Source organism: Zea mays, chromosome 10 (genome assembly GCF_902167145.1).
Source record: "Zea mays cultivar B73 chromosome 10, Zm-B73-REFERENCE-NAM-5.0, whole genome shotgun sequence".
NCBI classification, from domain to species: domain Eukaryota; kingdom Viridiplantae; phylum Streptophyta; class Magnoliopsida; order Poales; family Poaceae; genus Zea; species Zea mays.
The window spans coordinates 78,656,903-78,667,177 of record NC_050105.1 but is presented as its reverse complement, the minus strand read 5'-3'; positions in this window follow the sequence as shown (position 1 = coordinate 78,667,177).

Here is a 10,275-nt window from a genome sequence, read left to right as displayed (position 1 = left end):
AACCTGATCAAATGCATAAACACATGTATGCTACAATTCAATCCAAGTTCCGCGAATCTAAGACATTTAGCTCACTACGCAGCCTGCAAAAGGTCTTCTCATCTAGAGGCTTGGTAAAGATATCGGCTAGCTGGTTCTCGGTGCTAACATGAAACACTTCGATATCTCCCTTTTGCTGGTGGTCTCTCAAAAAGTGATGCCGGATGTCTATGTGCTTTGTGCGGCTGTGTTCAACAGGATTTTCCGCCATGCGGATAGCACTCTCATTGTCACATAGGAGTGGGACTTTGCTCAGATTGTAGCCAAAGTCCCTGAGGGTTTGCCTCATTCAAAGTAGTTGCGCGCAACACTGTCCTGCGGCAACATACTCGGCCTCAGCGGTGGATAGGGCAACGGAGGTTTGTTTCTTAGAGTTCCATGACACCAGGGACCTTCCTAAGAATTGGCACGTCCCCGATGTACTCTTCCTATCGACCTTACATCCAGCATAGTCGGAGTCTGAGTATCCAACTAAGTCAAAGGTAGACCCCTTTGGATACCAGAGCCCGAAGCAAGGCGTAGCAACTAAATATCTAAGAATTCGCTTCACCGCCACTAAGTGACATTCCTTAGGATCGGATTGAAATCTAGCACACATGCATACGCTAAGCATAATATCCGGTCTACTAGCACATAAGTAAAGCAAAGAACCTATCATTGACCGGTATGCTTTTTGATCAACGGACTTACCTCCTTTGTTGAGGTCGGTGTGTCCGTCGGTCCCCATCGGAGTCTTTGCGGGCTTGGCGTCCTTCATCCCAAACCGCTTTAGCAGATCTTGCGTGTACTTCGTTTGGGAGATGAAGGTGCCGTCCTTGAGTTGCTTCACTTGGAACCCAAGGAAGTAGTTCAACTCGCCCATCATCGACATCTCGAATTTCTGCGTCATCACCCTGCTAAACTCTTCACAAGACTTTTGGTTAGTAGAACCAAATATTATGTCATCGACATAAATTTGGCACACAAACAAATCACCATCACATGTCTTTGTAAAAAGAGTTGGATCGGCTTTCCCAACCTTGAAAGCATTAGCAATTAAAAAGTCTCTAAGGCATTCATACCATGCTCTTGGGGCTTGCTTAAGTCCATAGAGCGCCTTAGAGAGCTTACACACATGGTCGGGGTACCGTTCATCCTCGAAGCCAGGGGGTTGCTCCACGTACACCTCCTCCTTGATTGGCCCGTTGAGGAAAGCGCTCTTCACATCCATTTGAAACAACCTGAAAGAATGGTGAGCGGCATATGCTAGCAAGATTCGAATTGACTCTAGCCTAGCCACAGGAGCAAAAGTCTCCTCGAAATCCAAACCTGCGACTTGGGCATAACCTTTTGCCACAAGTCGAGCCTTGTTTCTCGTCACCACCCCGTGCTCGTCCTGTTTGTTGCGGAACACCCACTTGGTTCCCACAACATTTTGCTTCGGTCGAGACACCAGTGTCCAAACTTCATTGCGCTTGAAGTTGTTTAACTCCTCTTGCATGGCCAACACCCAGTCCGGATCTAGCAAGGCCTCTTCTACCCTGAAAGGCTCAATAGAAGAGACAAAGGAGTAATGCTCACAAAAATTAACTAATCGAGATCGAGTAGTTACTCCCTTGCTAATGTCACCCAGAATTTGGTCGACGGGATGATCCCTTTGAATCATCGCTCGAACTTGGGTTGGAGGTGCCGGTTGCACTTCTTCCTCCATCACGTTATCATCTTGTGCTCCCCCTTGATCATACGCCTCCTTTTGATGAACCTGTTCATCGTCTTGAGTCGGGGGATGCACTATAATTGAGGAAGAGGGTTGATCTTGATCATCTTGTTCCTGTGGCCGCACTTCTCCAATCGCCATGGTTCGTATAGCGGCTGTCGGAACATCTTCTTCATCTACATCATCACAATCAACAACTTGCTCTCTTGGAGAGCCATTAGTCTCATCAAATACAACGTCGCTAGAGACTTCAACCAAACCCGATGATTTGTTGAAGACTCTATACGCCTTTGTATTTGAGTCATAACCTAATAAAAACCCTTCTACAGCTTTGGGAGCAAACTTAGAATTTCTACCCTTCTTCACTAGAATGTAGCATTTACTCCCAAATACACGAAAGTACGATACATTGGGTTTGTTACCGGTTAGTAGCTCATACGACGTTTTCTTGAGGAGGCGATGAAGGTAGACCCTGTTGATGGCGTGGCAAGCAGTGTTAACGGCTTCCGTCCAAAAGCACTCGGGGGTCTTGAACTCTCCTAGCATCGTCCTCGCCATATCGATGAGCGTCCTGTTCTTCCTCTCTACCACACCATTTTGCTGTGGTGTGTAGGGAGCGGAGAACTCGTGCTTGATCCCCTCTTCTTCAAGGAACTCCTCCACTTGAAGGTTCTTGAACTCGGACCCGTTGTCGCTCCTTATCTTTTTCACTTTGAGCTCAAACTCATTTTGAGCCCTCCTGAGGAAGCGCTTGAGGGTCCCTTGGGTTTCAGACTTATCCTGCAAAAAGAACACCCAAGTGAAGCGGGAAAAGTCATCAACAATAACTAGACCATACTTACTTCCCCCTATGCTTAGATAGGCGACGGGTCCGAAGAGGTCCATATGCAGCAGCTCCAGGGGTCTTGAAGTGGTCATCACATTCTTGCTGTGATGTGCTCCTCCCACCTGTTTCCCTGCTTGACAAGCTGCACAAGGTCTATCTTTTTCGAATTGAACGTTAGTCAAACCTATCACGTGTTCTCCCTTTAGAAGCTTGTGAAGGTTCTTCATCCCCACATGTGCTAAGCGGCGATGCCACAGCCAGCCCATGCTAGTCTTAGCTATTAAGCATGCATCTAGACCGGCCTCTTCTTTTGCAAAATCAACTAAATAAAGTTTGCCGTCTAATACACCCTTAAAAGCTAGTGAACCATCACTTCTTCTAAAGACAGACACATCTACATTTGTAAATAGACAGTTATACCCCATATTGCATAATTGACTAACAGATAGCAGATTATATCCAAGAGACTCTACTAAAAACACATTAGATATGGAGTGCTCATTAGAAATTGCAATTTTACCTAACCCTTTTACCTTGCCTTGATTCCCATCACCGAATATGATTGAATCTTGGGAATCCTTGTTCTTGACGTAGGAGGTGAACATCTTCTTCTCCCCCGTCATATGGTTTGTGCATCCGCTATCAATAATCCAGCTTGAACCTCCGGATGCATAAACCTGCAAGGCAAATTTAGGCTTGGGACTTAGGTACCCAACTCTTGTTGGGTCCTACAAGGTTAGTCACAATTTCCTTAGGGACCCAAATGCAAGTTTTATCACCTTTGCATTTTGCCCCTAACTTCCTAGCAATTACTTTTCTATCCTTTCTACAAATTGCAAATGAAGCATTCAAAGCACAATAAATTGTAGAAGGTTCATTCACTACTTTCCTAGGAGCACGAATAACATTCCTTCTAGGCACATGATGAATAGCATTTCTTTTAGGAACAACATTTCTCCTAGTAACATTTCTATCATACACATAAGAGGAACTAGGAGCAAACATGGCATGAGAATCATAAACATATGAATCAAAAGCATCATGACTTACATTTCTAGTTTGTCTTCTATCATGATACAAAAATGCATGGTTCCGTTTAGCACTAGTAGCCATAGGGGCCTTCCCTTTTTCCTTGGCGGGAATGGGAGCCTTATGGCTTGTTAAGTTCTTGGCTTCCCTCTTGAAGCCAAGTCCATCCTTAATTGAGGGGTGTCTACCAACCGTGTAGGCATCCCTAGCAAACTTTAGTTTTTCAAAATCACTTTTGCTAGTCTTAAGTTGAGCATTAAGACTAGCCACTTCATCACTTAATTTTGAAATGGAAACTAAGTGTTCACTACAGGCATTAATATCAACATCCTTACACCTAGTGCAAATTTCAACATGTTCAACACAAGAGTTGGATTTATTTGCTTCTACTAGTTTAGCATTTAAATCATCGTTTATGCTCTTTAAGTTAGAAATAGAATCATGGCATGTTGATACTTCACAAGCAAGCATTTCATTTCTCTTAATTTCTAATGCAAGAGATTTTTGAGCCTCTACAAACTTATCATGTTCTTCATACAACAAATCCTCTTGCTTTTCTAAAAGTATATTCTTTTCATTCAAGGCATCAATTAATTCATTAATTTTGTCTATCTTAGATCTATCTAAGCCCTTGAACAAACATGAATAATCTACTTCATCCTCATCACTAGATTCGTCCTCACTTGAAGAAGCATAGGTAGAGTTGCGAGTACATACCTTCTTCTCCCTTGCCATAAGGCATGTGTGGCGCTCGTTGGGGAAGAGGGTTGATTTGTTGAAGGCGGTGGCGGCGAGTCCTTCATTGTCGGAGTCGGAAGAGGAGCAATCCGAGTCCCACTCCTTGCCTAGATGCGCCTCGCCCTTTGCCTTCTTGTAGTGCTTCTTCTTCTCCCTTTTGTTCCCCTTTTCCTGGTCACTTTCATTATCAGGACAGTTAGCAATAAAATGACCAAGCCTACCGCATTTGAAGCATGATCGCTTCCCCTTGGTCTTAGTCTTGCTCGGCTGTCCATTTCGACCCTTTAGCACCGTCTTGAAGCGCTTAATGATGAGAGCCATTTCTTCATTATTAAGCCCGGCCGCCTCAATTTGCGCCACCTTGCTTGGTAGTGCCTCCTTGCTCCTTGATGCCTTGAGAGCAAAAGGTTGCGGCTCGTTGATCGGTCCATTCAAGGCGTCATCGACATACCTTGCCTCCTTGATCATCATCCGCCCGCTTACAAATTTTCCAAGAATTTCTTCGGGCGACATTTTGGTGTACCTGGGATTCTCACGAATATTATTCACCAAATGAGGATCAAGAACAGTGAAGGACCTTAGCATTAGGCGGACGACGTCGTGGTCCGTCCACCGCGTGCTTCCATAGCTCCTTATCTTGTTGACAAGGGTCTTGAGCCGGTTGTAAGTTTGAGTTGGCTCTTCTCCCCTTATCATGGCGAATCGTCCAAGCTCGCCCTCCACCAACTCCATCTTGGTGAGCATGGTGATGTCGTTCCCCTCGTGAGAGATCTTGAGGGTGTCCCATATCTGCTTGGCATTGTCCAAGCCGCTCACCTTATTGTACTCTTCCCTGCACAAAGATGCTAAGAGAACAGTAGTAGCTTGTGCATTTTTATGAATTTGTTCATTGATAAACATAGGGCTATCCGAGCTATCAAATTTCATTCCATTCTCTACAATCTCCCATATGCTTGGATGGAGAGAGAATAAATGACTACGCATTTTGTGACTCCAAAATCCGTAGTCTTCCCCATCAAAATGTGGAGGTTTACCAAGAGGAATGGAAAGTAAATGCGAATTCGAACTATGTGGAATACGAGAATAATCAAATGAGAAGTTCGAATTAACCGTCTTCCTGTAGTCGTTGTCGTCGTCCTTTTGGGAAGAAGAGGACTCATCGCTGTCGTAGTAGACGATCTCCTTGATGCGTCTTGTCTTCTTCTTCTTCCCATCTTTTCGCTTGTGTCCCGAGCCCGAGTTGTTGGACTTGTCATCCCTTGGCTCGTTGACGAAGGACTCCTTCTCCTTGTCGTTGATCACAATTCCTTTCCCCTTAGGATCCATCTCTTCGGGCGGTAAGTCCCTTTGTGAAGAGAACGGCTCCGATACCAATTGAGAGCACCTAGAGGGGGGGGGGGGGTGAATAGGTGATCCTGTAAAACTTCAAAAACTTAAGCCACAAAAACTTGTTAAGAGTTAGCACAGGTATGGCCAAGTGGCTAGAGAGGAGTCAAAACACAATAACCACAAGAAAGCAATCACAGAGTTGACACGGTGGTTATCCCGTGGTTCGGCCAAGTACAAAACTTGCCTACTCCACGTTGTGGCGTCCCAACGGACGAGAGTTGCACTCAACTCCTCTCAAGTGATCCAATGATCAACTTGAATACCACGGTGTTTTTCTTTCCTTTGATCTTTTCCCGTTTGCGAGGAATCTCCACAACTTGGAGTCTCTCGCCCTTACAATTGAGTTCACAAAGAAATACGGAGTAAGGTGGGAATGAGCAACGCACACAAGACTCGAAAATCAGAGCAACAACACGCACACAAGTCGCAACAAGAGCTCGCAACGCAACACAAAGAGTTCACAACTCCACAAGAGCTCTATATGCTATCACAATGAAACGAATGCGTGAGATTGATGTCTTGGTGCTTAGAAGAGTTGTAGGAATGCTTGGTGTGCTCCTCCATGCGCCTAGGGGTCCCTTTTATAGCCCCAAGGCAGCTAGGAACCGTTGGGAACAAATCTGGAAGGCCATCTTTGCCTTCTGTCTCGTGGCGCACCGGACAGTCCGGTGCACACCGGACACTGTCCGGTGCCCGATTTGTTTCCTTAAATGGCGAAGCCGACCGTTGCCGACCGTTGCAGATCTGGCGCACCGGACAGTCCGGTGCACACCGGACAGTCCGGTGCTTCCTTCCGACCGTTGGCTCGGCCACGTGTCGCGCGCCGATCGCGCGGCCGACCGTTGGCCCGGCCGACCGTTGGCTCACCGGACAGTCCGGTGCACACCGGACAGTCCGGTGAATTTTAGCCGAAGTCGCCGGAGAAAAACCCGAGAGCGGCCTCTTCGGCCGAGGCAGCCTGGCGCACCGGACACTGTCCGGTGCACCACCGGACACTGTCCGGTGCACCACCGGACAGTCCGGTGCCCCAGACCGAAGCAGCCCCTTGGCTGTACACAACCAAGTCTTCTCTTCTCTTCTTCTATCTGTTTCTAACACTTAGACAAATATATTAGTACACAAAACCAATGTACTAAGTCTTAGAAACATACCTTAACTTGTGATTTGCACTTTGTTCATCCTTGGGCATATTTTCACATTTAAGCACTTGTGTTTGCACTCAATCACCAAAATACTTAGAAATGGCCCAAAGGCACATTTCCCTTTCAATCATACCCATTTTGAAAACAATTTCTTTGAAAACTCACACCTTTTCTCGAATCATTTGGTAACAAAAATGTCAAGGAGTGTAAAGATGAATTACGGCAAAGTTCTAAGGCTGGGCGGCCATATCATGCATAAAATAACAGGCTGAGGGTTATGTTTGAAAACATGTCTCTTAGTAGTAAAATCATATCATGCATAAAATAACAGGCTGAGGGCTGTGTTTGAAAAACATAGGTAATTTATGCATCAAAGGAATCCAGTGAGCTTGTCGTGCTTTAACCGGTGAAAGGGTGAGAGCTCGCGGAACTGGCTTCTAGCTCCACCGTTTGGCGTAGACTTGCAGAACTGGTCTTCACGAGACGACACGAGCGCTCCGATAACTATGCAACATGAACAAGCAAACATACAAACTAGAAAGTATACCAACAAATATTTAGTATAGTGGTCAGAATGGTGATAAATGGATGGGTAGAGTCTTGAGTAGAATATGTGTCATATGGTGTTGTGATATTACTGGTGGTGGAGTGAAGATGCTTATCAAAAGGGTGGATTGGAGGCGAAGCGACACTAGGCGTGTAGCCGGAAGAGCAGTGTAACTGAGTGGGGGGTTACCTTAGCAGAGGGTGTTGAGTGTGTGGAGAGAGAGGGTAGCTGGGTACATGTGGTTTAGTATGGTAGAATTCACTATTGATGAAAATGGTGGTGAATGAATCGTTTGACTCAGTCCGAACATGGAAATTATATGTAGAATATGGGACAAGAGTATTTTTGGAGTTTTCTGTAATATGAACCATGCTTAAGGGATAACATGGTTGGATGGAGAATAATTTGATAAGAATTTAGAAACAAGAATTATTGGAACCTAAGTTTGAATGGAGGAGTTTTGGATTTTATAATAATCATAGGGATAAAAAAGGGAAAAGGAATATTTCTGGAATATTATAGAATTTGAATATTTAGATATATTTGGAAAATAAAAAATACAAATGTATTTTTGAGCGGAGTGCCAGGAATTATTTTTGGGCTATTTTTGGGCAGAGGTTTATGTTGGTGGCAACTGTTCCTACCTACTGTGTCACATGGGACAACAGTAAGGCGGGACCCAAATGGCTAGAATACTGTGGTATTCTGGTCTGGGTGGGCTGTGGTATCTTGGGCCAGGTTTTATAGGATTGACGACGTATCCATAAACATGGTTCACCTTTCTTTTTGGAAGCCTGGTTCGAAAGAATCTCAAAGTTAAGTGTGCTCAACTTGGAGAAATCTGGGATGGGTGACCAGACGGGAAGTTCATACTGAAAGGAAAATCACAGTCACCGGAGTCCGTATGACTGAAATATTGGTCTGGCAGGTCTTAAGTGAGTTAGGCATCATAATGGATGGGCAGTTGAATATGAATCTCAAAGTTAAGCGTGCTCAACTTGGAGAAATAATCTCAAAATTAAGCGTGCTCAACTTGGAGAAATTTGGGATGGGTGACCAGACGGGAAGTTCATACTGGAAGAAAAATCACAGTCATAGGTGTCCGTATGACTGAAATATTGGTCTGGCAGGTCTTAAGTGAGCTAGACATCATGATGGATGAGCAGTTGAATATTTGTGTGATCGGATGATTGATGAATAGTAACAATGAATAGTAAGATGAACGATCCGATTAACGTTGAATAGTGACTATGAACGATCCGATGAATAATGAATAGTTCGTATGAACGAATGATGAATAGTTCGTATGAACGAACGATGAATAGGGATTACAAACGAACGAACGAAAGATCGAATGATCGGACGAACGTACGATCAAAATTTCGGCAGGATAACGACAGAACAAAGATTATTTGGATGAACGAATGATCGGACGAACCAACCATGAACGATCGGACGAACGAACGAACAAACCATGAACAGGTGGACAAAGGATCGAATGAACGACCGAACGATCCTTGTGTTTGTGTTGTGCTTGTGTGGGAGTGGGAGTGGGAGTGGGGGGTGTGAGTTGCCATGAAATAGCTTGGGGTGGCTTGAGGGGAGGCCCTTGCCCCTCTATTTATAGGCAAGGTGGGGGGATTAGGAGGAGGAGGCGAGGATTAGTGTGAGGAGGCGAGGATTAGTGGTAGATAAGCATGTATTAGTCGTATATAAGTGAAATTAGCTTGTAGAGCTCACTGTATGACACCGGAGGCGTATGTATACGTATGAGCATGAGAGAAATTATGAAGAAAATATTTGTAGGGACTTTAAAAATGATTCTGAAGGTATTTCTCTGGACGAAAATATTTGGAGAAATATCTGTGGAATATTTCAGCAGTATTTCTGGAAAGAATTTGAGGGGATCGGTGGTGAAATATTTGTAGGATATTTTGAGGAGGATTTTGGAGAGAATGTAGACCACTATATTTTATTTGTTGGGATCAACTCACAAATAAACATTTTGAAATAAAATTTAAAATTTATTTTGAATTTAGAGTGGGTTTGAAAAAATTTCAAGATTTGAATTTTCGGGGTGCTACACCAGGTTTGCAAGACCCGGTCTCCACTATGGCACTACCAAAGTGAATGGTCAGGGATTTACTACGTAGCCTTTACAAAGATTCACCAGATGTCATAGCCACCTGTTAGGTTTCTCTAGTTTAATAAACATAATACCACTCCCCACAGGAAGAGTGACTAACAAAAGCAACACAAAAGAACCTCTAATTAACCAACTAAGTGAGCTCATACTCATAGCAAACCAGTTAGTCCATGATGGTGTGTTGGACAGTCAATCACCAAAAAGGTAAACATGGATATCTAGCCCATTTCCCTTTTAATCCCCCTTTTTGGTGATTTATGCCAACACAACTAAAATAACTAAAATATGACCAACTTAACAATATGAGTCAAAAGTAGAAATTTGAAGTTCAAACACAAACAAAAGAAGTTTCCAAATGATTTTGCATATTTGGATCATTTAGGCACCACTTGTTTTTGATTTTTCAATCAAAGCCATTTTAATCATTTTCTTACTACTAAGCCAAAGCACTTGAGTTCTACAATTCAAACCAGTTTGAAAGAATTTGCTTTGACCAAACACTAATTTCTCCCCCTTTTTTCACAAGATAAATTTCTCCCCCATAAGAGAACATTTTTTACAATAAGAGGGCACCTCTTTGCTATCAATAAGTTTTTGAATCAAAAGACAAGTTTTAAAGCTCAAAACATTTTAAAACTCAAGTGGTGGTTGATCCAGTTGCTTTAGCCTCTAATTTCTCCTCATTTGGTATTGTTGGTCACTTGTTCTCAGATGCTATAAGTC